Genomic DNA, 19,427 nt, shown 5'->3' on the forward strand with positions numbered 1-19,427 from the left:
ATATTAAAATATTAAAAAAAAATGATAAGTTACTTTAAAAATAGTTTAATTAAAAAAATTATGCTATAAAATATGATGCAAATTATAAAATTTAAAATTTAAATATTCTTAATTAATTTTATCTATTAAAAAGATATAAAAAATAATCTAAAAATTATAATAATGAAAATCATAATTCGCTCCATATCACATGAAGAATTAATTTTCCTTCCATCCATAACACATTATCTTCATCGATCCATATACATAGATATAATTTTTTTAAATTTAATAAGCATTATTTCTAAAATTTTCCATAAAATGTTCAATTAAATAAAAATTTGAAGGTGAACTTTCTTCCCATTTAGAATTTGCAAAATATAGAGTATAAAGGATTATTATAATCAACAAATTACATACAAGAAAATTAAGATCAAAAATGATTTATAAATAATTATAAGAAGTTTTTTTTGGTTTGAAATTTTTATTATTCACATCTGTGTTCTCAATAATGTAATGGAAGCATACTAGAATACATGTTATAAGTAAATTTGTTTGAATGAATTTAAAAGGGAAAAGGAATTGCTATCCTTCCCCATAGAAGGATAGAGAGGAGAGAAATATTCATTTTCATATATATATATATATATATATTTAATATATTATTATTGATTGCAATGAATTTTTTATTTAAACTCCATTATAAGAGGAAAATAACAGGTGAAAGTACAAGTTGAATTTCTGAAATTTTTATTTTATTATTTTTTATATTTTAAACAATTGCATAAAAAACTCCATTATAAGATTAAAATAATAGGTGGAAAAACTCCATTATAATATGAAAAGAATAAGTGAAAGTACAAGTTGAATTTAAGGAAATGAAATTTTTATTTTGTTCACTTTTCATATTTTAAACAATTTCATTGTAACATTTAAAATAAAGGGTGAAAGTACAAGTTGAATTTAAAGAAAGTTAAGGTCTATTGGTTTTCATGGTTCCCCTTCAAATCACAAGCTTTCTCATCATTTAAAATGTTGGTGATATATTAACCTAGAAAGGTATCTGCAAAACATTACATTTATTTATAAATTTTCAAGTCAAATCTGATGTATATGTTTGGGGAAATGATAATAAAGACAAATTGTTTTAGCCAAAATGTTTGGGGAAATGATAATAAAGACAAATTGTTTTAGCCAAAAGTTTTGTCATGTGGAAATTGGATTTGATAGGACATATTACATGGATCAATGTCAATTCAACAAAAAATTTAAGGCAAGTGATATGCAATATTATGGAATAAATGCAGTGTATGGGTCACTAACTATTCATTTACATACACCGCCAAAGGCCTATCTCGTTGATCCATTGTGCTCTATGTTGACCTAAGGATACATACCTTTAATGAAAAACCATGTTCATACCTTTGTCTAATAACTTTTTTGTAAAGTTAAAATTTTTGGTTGATAGAGGAGGATAATCATGTGTAATTAGAGTAGGTTAACCACTCTACACCAAATCAGAAGCTAACTTTTTAGCAATATAGAATCACTCCATATATATGAAATTGTTTTATATAATTGTTTTTTTTAAGAGGAGCCTATCATAATAATTGAATTAACAATGAGGGTAATTATCATATATTTGGAAGGTGAAAAATGATATCATAATTCAGTTAATAATGAATAATAAAGACAATGATTATTGACTTTTATCTGTTAATGTGAATTAACTTTTTATTATTATTAAAAAAAAAAAAAACATATAAAATAATTGGTTAGTAATTTATGAGAAGCTATATGTATATAGCTATCTTAATTTTGTATCTATTCAATATTAGTTTGAATTTATTTAACAAATAGATTTATTAAGTGTTTAGGGGATGAAAATTTTCAAATTTTGAAAACTTTTAACTTGCACTTTTGAGGAAATCTTTGAAAAAATGGTTCTTGTAAGGTGGTTATAAATTTGAATAATTATGGATTTTTAAGTTGCACTATTTAATTTATTTAGTCTAATATTGAAGTATATAGGAACCAAGTAATGATGAAAATGGATTGTTTTCCTAATCGATTTTCAGATTAAAATAATGAATGAATGTTGTTGCTATTGTGATTGATACATTTTTCTTTTTTCTTTGCAGTACACAAGGGAAGTTTTCCTTTGTTGCCAGCAAAGGTTGTTTCTTTTGGTATGGATACTGCTATTTGGAAATTTCTCCCCTTTGAGATTATTGAGCTTCTGTTTCATTGGCTTCCTTTGTTGGTCTTGATGAAATTTAAGTTGGTTTGTAGACAATGGTGTCTTGTTTTGGAAAACCTGTTTTTTCTTGCGGCTTGTGATTGATGTCGTGAGAAAGAGTTAGGATTTATTTATTTCTCCACTCATTTTCCCAATGATTGCTTCATAGCATCATATCTTAACAATAGTGGTCACTTGTCTACTATGGTGTTTCCTTTTCTTCATTCTGCATACATAATTGAAAGTATAGTGGGATCAATGATTTTGTTCAGCATGCTTGGAAGTTATTTGCATACAAAAAAATTTCATTGTCAACCCTTTTATGAAGACATTTAGAAATGTTGTAGTTCTTAGTGTTGGGGAGCAAGGATTCTTCTCTTTATTTCAAAAATGCAGTACAGGAAACTATGAATGGGTGTTTTTGAAACATGCTTGTAAAAACAAGCACTCACATTTTCTCATTTGCAGTAGTGTTGACAACGTTTGGAAGAGGATGGAGCCACTAGGGGAATTTTGAGATCCAAAATGGGCCTCCTAAGGAGATTGTAAAATAATAGTGGAAATAATAAAATAATATTAGATTACATCATCAATTTCTAGAGGGAAAAACTAAAAAACTAATTTTTTAACTTGTATTTTCAACTTATCTCCCTATGGGCTTAGTCAAATTTCGAGAGGAAACACTTGTTGGATGCAAAATTTGATTCCTCATCCAAGGAGTACCCATGTTTCATAATTTCGATGGATCCTGCTACACAAAAAATGAGAAATTAATGAAACGTGATTGCAATCACATTTTTTCATGTATTTCTCATTTTTCGTGTAGCAGGGTCAATCGAAAGTATGCAACATGGGTATTGTTGGGATGAGGTCCCTTGGGTCAGTTTTGGGGTTAAAATAACCCAAGTTTTGATGTATTTTTTGTACCTAATATAAAGTCTCCGCGATTTTTGGATGCAGAGTGCGTAGATGACTAGGAGTCAAAGGGGTTTTAGCTTCTTGATTATGTAAAGTTTGAGTCAGTTTTGAGATCCATCCATGGTCCGCGAAACGTGGGATTGTATGAAAAAGGCTATAAATAGGTGTGTCTTAGAGAGTCTAAGGCATGTCTACATGGATAACAGATGGAGTCTTAGAAGTGATAGCGCAGAGAAGTGGGTTAGATAGGAGAAAAAGGCTCTGTAGCTAAGTGCAGAGAGGTCTAGGTAGAGTTTGCAGCTGAGTGCACAGAACCCTGCAGCTGAGTGCATAGAGTAATTTTGAATCTATAAAGCTAAATTGAAGATAAATAAAGAAAGTTACTGAAGAAATCCTATGTATATCTATTTCTCTTTGTTTACTTTTGTTTATGATATATGTTGTGGATGAATAATGTGTTTATGAAATATTCATCTAATGATGCACGATTATCTTGAATAAGTATTAATAGATGTACGCAATTCATGTTAAGTCCTTTTGTGAACACTGTGATGAATTCTGTTATGTTTACTAATTAACCTAAGTAGATATGCGCGAACACTAACATAGGGTTGTTCTCTAATGCGCATAAGTGGATAAATCAACTATTAAGGGTCCGCAAAGGATAATCATAGACCTTGACGAAAGCCTGAAGGTTGTTTTAGTAGAGTTGCAGTATCGATACCTAAGGGATTATCGATATGCGGAAGGAAGATCTGAGGTGCTAAATGACATCACACTAATCTCTGGATGAAAAAACTTGGTTCTTGCATCCCCCAATACTGCTTCGGGTGAGATTGCAGCCTACGCTACGTGGGTTGTTGCCAAAAGGGCTAGTAGTGTAGGGATATGTTGGTTGGAGCAACTAACTCTGAACCTGGGTTAGGACCCCCTAAGCCAACAAATGGTTTTGTTGTTGGGACCAAAATCTTCTTGAAAGAGATGTATGATGTCACATCATTGGAACTTGACCAAGAAAGAAATTGAAAAGTGGTTGGATCGAAAGATTCACGAGTTTGCGGCGCAAGAAAACAGGAACCCGCGCTTGTCAAAAGAAGAGTGGCTGAACAGGTATCTGTATACAGAGATACATGAAATCTTCTTCTGCACTTTTCCCATTGAAATTTATGAGTGGTTCGCCAAATTGACAACCAACCAAGGAAAGTGGAAGCTTGCTAATCCTATAGTGTGGACTCCTGAATTAGTGCGATGATTAGAAGCCTCTGAAAACTAGATTGTGTGGGTTGTTGATCATTGACTCGATTGGATTCTGGGAGGATTTGTTATAGAATTCGCGGTCGATACCTCAGTTAGCTACAGTAAAGCGATGATATTTCAAGGGACCGCGAGGTAAGTATTTAAGATCTTTGAATAACGGATAAAAATGTTGTTATGTGAAAACTGAGTTATGCCATTGCCTTGATGTTCAGTGCTACATGAAGTGGAAAAATGTTTAGAGATCGAGAGAGATCAGGTCCAGAATATGGCTCTTTGATCGAACCTCCTTCGAGTGACGAAGAGGGGGTGATACATGCGTCATCGCAGAGTGTTGTCCAGCTGATAACAAAGGGTTTTCCCCAGACACATCATCCATCCATTCCACCTCCACCTCCACCACCATCGTATACACCTTCGTCCACACCTCCACCACCACCGTTCAACATGTCAAACACAATGAAGTTGTTGATTTTCAAGGGCATAGGGAGTGAAGATACATAGCAGTTCTAGTTTGTTGCAAATGTTGTGTGGACAACACAACATATTACTGATGACAATATAAAGAAGGCACAATTGGTCACCGCTCTACAGGATCACGCGTTGACTTGGTATATTAAGTATTGTTCTAATAATCCTCTAGCATCGCTAGCAGATACTAAGGCTTCTTTGAACAAGGATTTTAGTAAGCCTAAGTCTGAATCACAGTCAGTAGTTGGATTCAAGGAAATCATGATGAGGGTTGATGAGACACCTTGGGAATTAGATCAAAGGTTGAAATGTGTAATTCGAGAAGCTAACATGCAGCTCACAGATGGTCAGCATCACGAGTGGTTTATAGCTTCGCTTCTGCCCCACCTAGGAACTCAGGTAGAAGCCCTGGAAATCGTGACGAGGTTGCATGCAATTCCCATTCAAGATGCAACCTTGGGGGTACAACATATTCACTCTCAGTTACATAGCCTCTGCTTAGAATTGTAGACCTTGAAAAAAGACAAGGAGATTAAACTAGAGGTATGCATGGGAGTCTCGCGTCTGAAGTGTAAGAGCCAGGGGCACGATAAAGAGCACTGTCCCATATTCGCGAATTATATAACAGGAGGGGGACCAATTCCCCTGAGGCTAGAAGCTCCAATGGGATCAAGTGTAGGGGCTGCGCTATGTTGCGCTATTTGTCATGTTGCTGGAAAAAATGCGACGAATAGTTGCCATTTGCTGCAAAAGCTTGTCCAGACACTGCAACATTTGTTCTGTAACTTCTACAAATCAGTGGGCCATGATGAGCACCACTGTCACAGCTATGAGCTGATGATGGAAAGAACACCTACATACTGGATTCAAGCAAAAACTCGGCCTCTAGAGTAGGGCGCCGGAGGAGTGCACGAAGGATATCAAGGATGAGGCTGACGAGGAGGAGGACCTGGTAGATGTTGGGGTTAGGTTATATGTTACAACTGTGGTACACCAGGGCACTACACATGAGAGTGTCTGAATCAAACACACTCGCCATGTCAATACTGTAGCCAGTTTGACCATACCATAGAAGAATGCCCAGTGCTGATAGCTAAGATGCAGGAGAAGAAGGCGTAGCTTCAACAACCTACGCATAACTTACAAATGATGAGAGTTGAGCTCCGCGAGGAAGATCAAAGCATGAATATAGTACTGAGGAGTGGAATAATGAATGGCAATGATAAGGGTAAACAACCTAAAGAGGAAGGATGGGTCCGCAAGGCCCCACAAAAGGAACTAGGTTTTGATCTAGCGTGCACTAAGGAAACAATATGGGGGCCAAGAAAATATTTGTTGAGGCATCCACCTCCGGAAGTTAGGACAAGGTGCAAGACACCAACACGCCTACAAAAGTTGACCCTCTGTGCTACTACGTTTTTGGAGACCTGCATAAAAATGTTGTGTGATAGCAAAGTTGTGGAAGGCCTGCAGGAGTTAATAAACAAATGCACCAATGAAGAGAAGGTCCCTAATGGACACTGGGTGGTTAGAAAATTGGCAAACACAAGGCAAGAACAAGGCGTTATATGAGACTCACCGTGCAGATAGGAGATTATTAGATGGACTAGGTCATCTTGGATTTGGGGTCTGATGTGAACGTACTACCAAAGAAAGCATGGGAAAGAATGGGGAGACCTGCACTGCAGTGGTCTCCGATCTAGCTCATAATGGAAAACTAGTAGAAAATCATCCCTATGGGACAACTATACGGAGTCACAGTTGATATAGAGGGTGTGAGCATGATGGTTGACTTTGAGGTGACATATATTGTAGATGACATTAATCCATACCCTACGCTACTAGGAATTGATTGGGCCATTGACATGAATGGGGTCATCAACTTGAAGAAAAGGAGAATTTTGTTTGAAAGGAAATTGATTCGGGTTGTAGTGTTGTTGGACCCTGCAGGAGGGGTGCGCTACACTAAACCAGTCTACAACTATGAAGAAAGTGATGATGAACTAGATCAGATCTACAAAATAACAGTGCGAGAGTAGGACTGGATCAATCCAATGGTAGATGGACAGATTGCATGGGACTGGGAGAGCTCCTGTACCTCTAATTTGGATGAAGAGTTCGAACAATGGCATAATCGCTTTCATGAAGTACCCACGCTGCGATGCAATATGATGGCAAAATAGTTGCGCTGTGTTTCGTTAGAGGTAAGGAACTTACCTTATTATGATGGTTTAACTGATGTGGATAAGTTTTTGGATGCATTTGAGCATGAAGTCCCTGAGGATCACCGCTTCCAAGCATTAGATTTGGCACTGCGTGCTACGCCCGCACGATGGTGGGGTATGCAAAAGGATAGCTTTGATGGATGGTGGGATTACAAAAGAATGATGAGGTTACGGTTTGGGCATCCTAACACTAGATTGACTAAGAAATATAACGGGAAGGATGATCTGTTCAATCAACTAGTAAAATGGACTAAAGCATGGGGAACATAATCGCAACCAAAATGGGTACACATATTCTGCCATACTTTGGACACAATTCCCATGAACTGGTATCTAGAAACATAGCTCCACCATGGCACCACAAAGTGGGATATATTGAGGGAAGGGTTCCTATTGACTTTCATCTTTGAAGATGGATTCACAAGCATCGATGAAGCCCTACAAGAGATTAAGGAAGTTATCTTCATAACGCCGCAAGAACCGATGGAATGGGTCCAACCAGATTGGAGCACCTAGCTGTGTTATGTGCTGGAATGTTATAATGTGATTGCTGAAGAGGAGGATGACAATCCAAGAAATATTAACATTCCATAGGTAGAAGGGAATCGCGAAGTCGAGGGCCCTCATATAGACAACCTGGACATCATCGCGCTATTGAAGACAAAGCAAGTAAACATTGGTACCGAAGTAGAACCAAAGTTTGCAAATATTTGCCGTTATGAAAATCGCTCTAAAGCCATATGTGAAGCCTGTTAAATAGAGGTCATATCGCCTTAATCATAAATACAAGGAGAAGGTTTGCATAGAGCTAGATAAGATGCTGGAATCACGCATCATAGAATCAGTTGAAGAATCTGATTGGGTGAGCCCAATGGTGGTTTAGGAGAAGAAGAAGAAGGGTGGGATAAGGATTTGTGTAGATATGTGGAAGCTTAATGATGCATGTGTCCATGATCCATTCCAAACATCATTTACCGATGAAGTATTAGAAAATGTTGGAGGATAGGAGGCCTACTCATTCACTGATGGGTTTTCAAGGTATCATCAAATCAAGATCACGCCTAAGGATAGGAGCAAGACAAACTTTGCAACGGAATGGGGTTGTTTTCAATACATTGTGACGCCATTTGGACTTAAGAATGCACCTACGATATTTTCTCACGTAGTCATCGCAATGTTTAAGGAGTTTATTAACAAGTTCCTAGAAGTATACTGATGACTTGATAGTATTCGGATTAGTAAAACGCCATGTATCAAGTTTGTGCTTGATGTTGGATACAAATCACAGATTTCAAATCACGTTGAACCTGAATAAATGCCTCTTTTGTGTTCCATTTGGAATCTTGTTGGGTCATGTAGTGTGCAAGCAAGGACTAATGGTGGACCCTACAAAGATTGTAGTAATTTTGAATTTGGAGGCCCCAAGGAATGTTAAGCAGTTGCGCGCGATGCTGGGACATACGGGATATCATAGAAAAGTTATCAAAGCATATGCTCAAATTACCGCACCTATGGAGAAACTACTAAAGAAGGACACAACATTCTGCTGGAACGAAAAGTGTTAGCGCAACTTAGATGTCTTGAAAGAAAAGATGGTTACCGCGCTGATCTTGGTATTCCTTGATTGGAAAAAGGAGTTTCACGTACATCTAGATACCTCTTGTATTGCATTGGGTGCAATATTAATGCAAGTTGGTGAAGGAGAATTGGACAATCCTATAGCCTTCATGAGTAGGAGATTATCGAAGGCCGAGAAGAATTACTCAACGACTGAGCACAAAGGATTGGCCATGGTGTACACGCTATAGAAATTCAGGCACTATCCATTAGTAGGGAATTTCAAGATGTACACAGATCATTCTGCCTTGAAATACCTAGTCAACAAGCCTGTGTTGGGGGGTAGATCTGCAGATGGTTGCTACTATTCCACAAGTATGACTTTGAAGTAGTTGTAAAGGCAGGGAGGTTAAATGCAGAGCCTGACCATCTATTGCGGATCGAAATGGGAGAGGAGCCTAATAATTTGGAGGAAGGGTTTCCAAATGTGAAACTCTTCACGGTGTGCGTAGTGGATAATAATTTTGTAGATATTACTCACTTTTTTACTACAGGGATGGCACCTGAATGGTATACAAGTCAGCAGAAGAAGGAACTCGTAGTGCATGTGACATATTTTTTAGTTATTGCGGGACATCTATATAAGATGGGTGTAGAAGAAATATTTCGAAGATATGTGCTAGATTTTGAGAGGGATAGTATTCTCACTGAAGCTCATGGAGGGGCTGTGGGAGGTCATTATGCAGGAAAAGCGACTACGCAGAAGATTTTGTGTGCAAAACTATGGTGGCCAACACTGCACAAGGATTCCAAGGAGTATTGTAAGGCATGCGATGCATGTTAGAGGATGGGTAGAGCATCGCGAAGAGATGAATTGCCATTACAACCCCAAGTATCATTGCAACCATTTGAAAAATGGGCAATTGATTTTGTTGGGCCAATTCATCCCCAGGGAAGAAAATTGGTGCACGCTATATCATCACCGTGACAAAATATCTAACCAGATGGGCAGAGGCATAGCCGGTTAAGGATTGTACAGGGGATATAGAAGCAAAGTTTTTGTTTGAGTATGTATTAACTAGATTTGGCTGCTCGAAAGCATTGATGAGTGAAATAGGTACACACTTTCTGAATGAAACAATTAGCGCACTATAGGAATAATTCTAGGTCTACCATTAGAGGAGTACACTGTACCACCCATAGGCCAATGGAACTGTTGAAGCATTCAACAAGATTTTGGAAAATGTGCTGACAAAGATATGCAATGCGCAGTGGAATGACTAGGATGTGTGTGTACCTGCAGTATTATGGGCGTATAGGACTACTTGCAAGAATATGACAGGACAAACACGATTCAGGCTAGTCTATGGGGTAGAAGCTGTAATGCCAATGGAGTATATTATGCCTAGTCTGTGCATAACGACTCTCACAGGTATGTCAGATCGCGAATCCTTGAAGGAATGACTTGCATAGTTGATGGAACTTGAAGAGGACCAAGTATTGGTAGTATTCCATCAGCAAGTACAGAAGGAACATGAAAAATATTGGTACAATCGCCACATCAAGCTTTGCACATTCAAGGTAAAAGATCTTCTCTTGTTATATGATAGTAAGTTCACTAAGTTTCCAGGTAAATTTCAGATGCATTGGCTGGGGCCATATATTATCAAAGAAATTACAGATGGAGGTGCAGTTCAGCTCGTGAAGCTTAATGGAGAGCCTTTTCTGGGAAGAGTGAATGGGACCCGCTTGAAGCTGTATATAGGGGATCCTGTACAATGACTATATGGTAGAAGGACAGTCTTAGTGCTCCAGGTAGTTGTAAGGGAACGCCGGACTATAAACTACACTGCCAGGTTTGGAGAAATATGCAGCAGGCAGGTTGTGCGAAAGATAATGAAGATACAATCTAGGGAGATGTGCATAGGAAGTTGTGCCATGGAGGGAGGTGCCACACAACACAATAGAAAAGTGACTGTTGGAGTCACTGTTCATGACTTGGCAGCTAGAAGACGGTTAAGAAGAGCAGGATGGCAACATTTAAGGCAAAAATATTTGAAGATCTACCGCCAAAACAATATTAATTATCAGAATTTAGGGGGAATGGTAGAATTTGAATTCAAAAACCCATATAAATTACATGTGCTGGTCCAACAGAGAACACTTTGTGCCGAGTTGCTGTTTAGATTTGTTGCATGTCACCTATGAACCACTCGTATCGGGAGGATTTAGTCGTGAGCCCTATGTTTACTAAGTTGTCTGAGTTGAATCATAAATTCACTCTCGAAAAAATTCTTGGACCAAGCCCTACAGAAACATGAGTATTGGTGGTGATGTTACCTTTGAGGGAGCTGCCCCAGAAGTGGTAAGTATGGAAGCTCCGGTTCCTGTGCCTACGACGCCGAGGTCACCTAGGCTGAAGCCTACCCTTGTGAGAGAAACCCAATTAGCTAAACCAAAGAAGGATAAGTAGAAAAAGCCCGTAGCGGTGCACAAGTCCCCCAGGAAGCATTCTGCAGTGTAGAAACAAAAGAAGCACAAGCAGCCAGAGAAAATTGTGGACCTGGAGGTAGAAAAAGGCCAGGGTAAAGAAGATATAGATGCTAAAGGAGTGGATCCCATTACGAAGCTACCTGACTATATCCCTCCGCGGAAGGGAAAGGTGAAGGCCGCAAAAGGACCAGCGACAGAAAAGCTAGTTGAGGAGGTCAAGCAGGAAACCACTCAGAGCGCTGTTGAAGTTTCTGTGATCTAGGTAGATCTGGGGGATCTTCGCAGCAAGCTCATAGTGCCAACAGTGTGACTCGAGGGCAATTTACGATCTTCGTGTTGGGGGCCTATTGGGATGGGGTCCCCTGGGTCCATTTTGCGGTTAAAATAACCTAACTTTTGATGTATTTTTTGTAACTAATGTAAAGTATCTGAGATTTGTGGATGTGAAACACGTAGATGATTATGATTCAAAGGAGTTTTATCCCCTTGTTTATGTAAAGTTTGAGTCAGTTTTGAGATCTAGCCATGGTCCACGAACCATGGGATTATATGAAAAAGGCTATAAATAGGCATGTCTTAGAGAGTCTAAGGCATGTCTATGTGGATAACAATGGAGTCTTAGAAGTGATAACACAAAGAAGTGGGTTAGATAGGAGACAAAGGATCTGTAGTTGAGTGTGGAGAGGCCTAGGTAGAGTCCGTAATTGAGTGCACGGACCCCTGCATTTGAGTACGTAGGGTAGTTTTGAGTCTGTAAATTTGAATTGAAGATAAAGAAAGAAAGTTATCGAATAAATCTTGTGTATATCTATTTATCTTTGTTTAATTTTGTTTATGGTATATGTTGTGGATGAATAATGTGTTTATGAAATATTGATCTAATGATGCGCAATTCTCTTGAATAATTCTTAATAGATGTACGCAATGCATGTTAAGTACCTTCACGAATACTGTGATGAATTGATCTAGGTGGATGTTGGTGGCCACCCACCTATCCCATTTGAACCCCCACAACTGTCTCTTTCAGTCTTCTAGTTTCCTAAATTGTAGCACAATTTACTATTTTTAGCAGTTTTTTTCGGGTCCTGAACTTTCGGAGCCGTTTTGAGGCCCTAAATGACGTTTTTTGGGAAATTTGGGGGCAACATGGGTCCATGGATCGATGTTTCTCTTCCCAAAGTGGTAGTGCTCGGATAGATCTTTCTAACGAGCTATCGTACACGTCAAACGGAGATCGTATGCCAAAGTTACGACCCCGGGAAATTGATGTACCAATTTACCCAAACAGGGCCCAAAGTTTGGTGTTTCATCTTCTAGGGTTAGGTTTTGGAATGTTAAGGGTTTTCCATTGTTTCTCAACAATAAATAGGCATTGGAGCCTCATTGTAACACAGTTTTAGAATAGTTCAGAGGCATGTAACCACCACATCTCTTCTCAGAGATAAGCTACCATCGCCCTAGCTGGTTTATTTCCATTACTGTTTGTAAGCATATTTCAGTATTTTACATTAATGAAATGAAGTATTATTTCCACTGCATATCTGTGTTTATGGTTATCTCTGTAATTTGTTGCGTTCCTGTTTAAGTCTGGATTAGTGGTATCAGAGCGGTCTACTTTTTCTCTATTTTTCTTTGCATGTCCCCAATGAGGTCGGGGTATAAGGAGTTAGGGCTTGAACTGGTCGAACCTTTGCAAGACCAGCCTCAAAAATCCCGACGGCCTCCCATGGTGAATGAGAAGAAAGATGAGGGGGTAGGAGATCCTATCAAAATCTTGCTCGAAGAAGCCCTCGAGCGACAGAGGAATGTGATGATGGACAACTTTGCTCAGATCCTTCAGCGGCTACCCAGAGACGACGCATCGACTTCCAACAGCTACTCTGGAAACGCCACACCATTTAAGGTACAGGTTAATTTTGAAATCCCCATCTTCGAGGGTCAAATAGATGCAGATGTTGTAGATAAATGGTTAAATCTGCTAGATGGGTATTTTTCTGTTCTTGAATTTTCAAGTCGGGAAAAGATTGTTTTCGCTCTTCTCAAAGCAGCCCCCCACGTCAAGGATTGGTGGGAAACCTACTGCGAGCAGAAGGATGAAAGTACAGGCTCATTATTTTCAGCCGCACCCACTTGGAATGACTTTCGGGATGCCATCAAGGAGCAGTACTACCCTGTCAAAAGCTATGAGGACAAATACATCAAATGGACCACACTGCAGCAGGGACGAGAACAAGATGTGCTAGAGTTCACAAACATTTTTCATACCCTTCGCACACAGTTGGGTATCAAAGATTCTGAACTGCATATGGTACTCAAATACCACGACTTCCTACACAGATACATCCAGGAAGAGATGGAGTTCTTGAACATCTCCTCACTCGGCACATCATACCGATACACTGTCAAAATCGAGCAAAAGTTCAAACAGAAGAAGCGAGACTTTAGATCTACAAATCCGAAGCCCAAAGGACAAAGCCAAGGCGGGGTTACCCAAGACAAACCATCGAAGCCGCAAGAAAAGAACAACACCACGAAGCCAAAGACGGACACAAGAAAGTGGTGTGAGTTCCACAAGAGTCCCACTCATAACACAAGTGAGTGTCAGACCAAGCAGTCGCTGGTGGTTGAGTTGAAGGCTTCTGAATCAGATGCATGTTCTGACCCTGAGCGAGAACCCGACAAGGGGAATGGCAAAGGGAAGAAGATTATTGATGCGGATCCCAGCGCCACTGTTGCCACCACCAAGATCCAGAAGAATGAGCCTGAAGAACTAGAGGAGGGGGAGCGCCTTTTACACTCACAAATGTGGGTGAAGGGTTCACCGCTGTAATTCATTGTTGACAGTGGGAGCTAGAATAACCTCGTTTCAGCAGAGGTTGTGAAGCGGTTGGGCCTATCGAATACACCACACCTGCAGCCGTACAGTATCAGGTGGCTTCATGAAGGACGAGATCTCAAAGTTCGCCAGCAGTGCCGCCTTCCCTACAGCATCAAGCCCTTCACAGACGAGTTATTATGTGATGTTACACCTCTGGATGTTTGTGATGTACTATTAGGCCAGTCATACTTGTGGAGGCGACATGCTGTGTATGAGTCAAGGCCTCACGCTGTCATTATTTCTTTGAATAATTCATTATATAGGATACCAAAGGTAGCCCCACCTACTGCCACTTCTTTGATCGCTGCTAAGAAAGGCAGCAAGCTCATCTCACAGACTAGGAAATTTATTTTCTATCTGGTTCGCTCCGAAAGTAAGGGGAATATCGTTGCTACATCCATGACCCCCACAAAGGGTCCCTCCACGCAGCAGCAACAACAAAGGGATATGGTCATGACAGAACATAGGAACAACTTCTCCTCACCCACAGGGGTACCATACAAGCTTCAGGTGGGCAACAAAGTCTGGTTGCATCTGCAGAAAGAGCGCCTTACAAGAGCCCATCAAAAGCTCCGACCACACCGACATGGTCCTTACGGCATCACCAAGGCTATGGGAAACAATGCTTTGGAGAACAGGATTCCTCCATTCCTTCACCTGCATCGAGTGTTCAATGTGGACCATCGTCAACCATGCTTCCCACCATTACTAGACACAACAGAGATTGCAAAACAGCTCACTAGAGACCCAGCTCAGCAGAAGCTTCCTCATCTCAGGGAGGAACTCAACACAATGGGGACCATTGCTTCCTAAGGGGGGAGGAATGATCCAGGTGGATGTTGGTGGCCACCCACCTATCCCATTTGGACCCTCACAACTGTCTCTTTCAATCCTCTCAGTTTCCTAAATTGTAGCACAATTTACTATGTTTAGTAGTTTTTTTCAGGCCCTTAACTTCCGGAGCCGTTTTGAGGCCCTAAACGACATTTTTTGGAAAATTTGGGGGCAACATGGTTTGTTGCCCTTCCCAAAGTGGTAGTGCTCGGATAGATATTTCTAACAAGCTATCGTACACGTCAAACGGAGATCGTATGCCAAAGTTACGACCCCGGGAAATTGATGTACCAATTTACCCAAACGAGGCCCACAGTTTGGCGTTTCATCTTCTAGGGTTAGGTTTTGGAATGTTAAGGGTTTTCCGTTGTTTCTCAACAATAAATAGGCCTTCGAGCCTCATTGTAACACCAGGGTCTAGCTCAGCTGGAGGTCAAAACTACACAATTTTTGGGAGGAACAGTCCAGGCTGCGGGAAGGCTAGGCAGACAAAATCTACGCAATTTTTGGAAGGAGCGAGCAGCAGGAGCCTGGTAGCCAAAACTGCACAATTCCTAGAGCGAACTGATAGATGGCTGTTGGGACCTTGGTAGCAAAAACTATGCAATTCCTGGAGGTAACTAGCAGTCAGCTCTTGGGGCTTAGCAGCAAAAACTATGTAATCCCTAGAGGGAACTGGCATTCAGCTGCTAGGAGCTGTTGGTGGGAAAAATTGCGTTGATGCTAGGAGGCTAGCCTACTGATCACCTCTATGTAGTTTCTAAGCTGAGAGGATTGCTGGGCAAAAGAGGGTTTTCTCATGAAATCTGCACAATTTTTTGGGTGAGCAACCGACCGACTGACTGGTGGGCTGGCTGGAAAAAATGAGAAATTTTATGAGGGAGACAGGGACGGGCACTTAGTGTCTGTCTGACCTGTCTGTGAAATTTTCTCAGTCAGCGGAGCGGGCAAGGTCTGTAGCCTCTGCGCAATTTTTGAGGGGAGTCAGTCCCGGGGTGATTATCGGATCAAATTATCTGATTGACCAGTAGGAGGGTTGATTGGTCAGCTTTTTGCCAACACTGCTTGAAATGACTTGCATGATACTTCTGTGTTGCGCTGGTATCAGTTGATTTATTCGATGGCAGGCTGAAGGTCCTGTTGTTAGAGGGGAATCCGGTCATCATAATTTCAACAAAACGACTAAGTGTGTGAGTGATTGAATTGGTGCATACACATACTTGCAAACACACACTTACATGACTTAACGACGAGACGACTCAAACCATCCAAGCACACATGCTTAACATGACTAACCAACGGTGTGAGCGATAGGCGCGATGCTTATGATTGGTTCTTGGGCGATCGCGATGATGCTTGCACGACAATGTATATGGCTCCGTGTGTGAGCGTGACATATGTTTACATAGCAAACACAACATGTACACACAAAGTGAAGACCTTGTGTATGACCAGAACATGGTCGCAAGCATGACATTGACCTCAACATGAAAAAGTTATCTATCAAACGATCAAGCAAGGTGGGGGAAAAAACTCACACGAGCTCACGGGGTGAACTTGAGTGCGTGTAGACATCAAGTAGAACTCTCAAAGGAGGCTCCGAAATTGGATGCGGACCAACATTTTGGAGGGTTTTGGAGTCGCTACAACAAACATATATGGGCACAGTTTCAGCAATCTGTGCATGTTGTGCCTCCTATTGTTCTTGTCCCTGCTACGCTTCCTTCTCTCTTTTGTGCAGCTCCTATTCTTCCCTAAGTTATCGCTTCAACTCTTGCAACTCCTTTTCTATTTCCTCCATCTTCTGTTTCTCTCTTTTCCTTTGCGCGATACTCCTGTAGCGTTGTCACCTCTTAGCCTCAATCTCCAAAGATGCTTTCAACACAAGTGGATCTACTTTGAACTTGCAGCTTTGCTCTGCCTTTGCGTTATCAATAACCTTTCTCTTGCCTTTGTCATGTGCAATTCTGCTACCTCTGCTGCTACTGATGATGCTGCTCTTTGAGATGCTTCTTCCTTCTTCTTTCCTAGCCACTCTACAGCTATGTTGACCCGTTCATTGAGCCTAGAGAAGTGACAGCAGTATCTCCATGGGTCGTCCTCAAGCCAATGACACACCCCATGGATCCATGGATGTTGCACTCTTGCACAGTGGTCTTTCACTAAGCAATGCGGGTCATACAAATTGAAATTTTTGGTGTCAAAGGAATCTTTTGAATTCCTCTTTCTCAGCCTCAGCATGCTTGAGATTACGGATCTCATACAACCCAATATATAAAGAAAGAGCAGGCCATGATTCCTTCTTCTTCCTGTGCAGTTTAGCTGACAACCATGTCGAGATGTGATATGAAATTTCTTTCATGATGAGCTTGTCCATGGAAAACTTCGGTAAAACATGTAGAGCCTTCTCCGCATTGTACATATGTATGAAGGTGCCAAGGGGTGAGGCATACCAATCTGCTATGTCAATCAATGCCTCCATCGTTGCTTGCGACATGCAAGGTGGATTCTGCTCAAATATCATCCTATACATAGGGGTGATGAAGTAGTGATCTGGATTTAAACAGGAACGCAACAAATTACAGAGATAACCATATACACAAAGATGCATCGGAAATAATACTTCATTTCATTAATGGAAAATACTGAAATATGCTTACAAACAGAAATGGAAATAAACTAGCTAGGGCGATGGTAGCTTATCTCTGAGAAGAGATGTGATGGCTACATGCCTCTGAACTGTGTTACAATGAGGCTCGAAGGCCTATTTATTGTTGAGAAACAATGGAAAAACCCTTAACATTCCAAAACCTAACCCTAGGAGATGAAACGCCAAACTGTGGGCCCCGTTTGGGGGTAAGTTGGTACATCAACTTCCCGGGGTCGTAACTTTGGCATATGATCTCCGTTTGACGCGTACAATAGCTCATTAGAAAGATCTATCCGAGCACTATCATTTTTGGAACGGGAAACACTAGTCCATTCCTTGGACTCGTGTTGCCCCCGGATTCCCCAAAAAACGTCGTTTAGGGCCTCAAAACGGCTCCAGAAGTTCAGGACCCGAAAAACTGCTAAAAATAGTAAGTTGTGCTACAATTAAGGAAACTGAAAATGCTGAGAAAGACAATGGTGGGGGTCCAGGTGGACTTGGCAGGTGGCCACCAATATCCACCTGGATCATTCCTCCCCCCTTAGGAAGCAATGGTCCCCATTGCGTTGAGCTCCTCCATGAGATGAGGAAACTTCTGCTGAACTTGTTCCCTGGTGAGCCACTTGCCCTGCTGAAGGAGTTGGCCCGCTTTGACAACTCGATACAGTTGGATATTCTGTTGGCGAGTGTTCTTGATCTGTGTGTCCATGATCCGATCAGTTGCAGCTTGTTCCATGCAATCTGGATTTAATTCTGTGGGTTTGAGCTGTTCTGCAATGTCGGATGTGTCTAGCAATGGTGGAAAGTATGGCCGAAGGCGGTCCACATTGAATACTGGGTGCAGGCCAAGGAATGGGGGAATGCTGAGCTCAAATGCATTGTCTCCCATAGCCTTAGTAATGGTGTAAGGACCATATCGGAGTGGTCTCAATTTCCGATAGGCTCCAGTAAGGCGTTCCTTTTGCAAATGCAACCAGACTTTGTCGCCCACCTGAAACTTGTGTGGCACCCGATGTTGATCATGTCGCTGCTTGTACTTGGCATTTGATTTCTCAAGAATGTCATGGACCTGCTGGCGAATATGTTGGATGCGCTCAATGAAGCTGGTGGCCTTATCTGTTTCGGACTGGACATGAGCTGAATTCATGTGAGTAGCTGCAAGTGGCATGGCCACATCAATGGGGCATAGTGGCTGGAATCCCAAACCCACCTGAAAAGGGCTATGGCCAGTGGAGCTGTGAAGAGCTCGGTTGTAGCTGTGCTGAACGTAGGGGAGGCTCTCGTCCCATGTGCGTGGATGCTTTGAGTTATACATGCGCAGAATGTGCACAATCATCCTATTGACAACCTCTGTCTGGCCATCAGTTTGAGGATGGAAGGCTGTGGACTTCGTGAGTTTGGTGTCCAGCATTGACCAGAGACTGGACCAAAAGGTGCTGAGAAACCGACTGTCCCGATCTGAGATGATAGACTGTGGGATCCCAAAGTGCACCCACACTCGTTCAAAGAAGAGTTTAGCAGTGGCTTCTGCTGTGATATTTTCTTGCAGGCCATCATAATGGCCATCTTTGAGAACCTGTCGACGACCACAAAAACACAGTCATTTCCATGCTTAGTGGAAGGAAGGCCTGACATGTAATCCATGGAGATGGATTCCCAAGGTCGACTAGGGGTAGGCAACGGGGTATAGAGGCCTTGCTTCTTAATGGTCGGTTTGGCAATGGCACAGGCAGTACATGATCGGATGTACTTCCCAACATCCTGTCGAAGATTCGGCCAATAGAAATAGTTTTGCAGTACTGCCACTGTTTTCTCGACCCCGAAATGCCCAGCAGCCCGACTGTAGTGTGCTTCCCAAATCATCTTGGCACGCTCGCTTGAAGGAACACAAAGGTGACCGAGGTGGCATAATAGGGCATCCTGGAGGTG

Source organism: Pinus tabuliformis, chromosome 3_2 (assembly GCF_031772625.1).
Source record: "Pinus tabuliformis cultivar Carrire ecotype Pingquan chromosome 3_2, CPIR1, whole genome shotgun sequence".
Classification (NCBI taxonomy): domain Eukaryota; kingdom Viridiplantae; phylum Streptophyta; class Pinopsida; order Pinales; family Pinaceae; genus Pinus; species Pinus tabuliformis.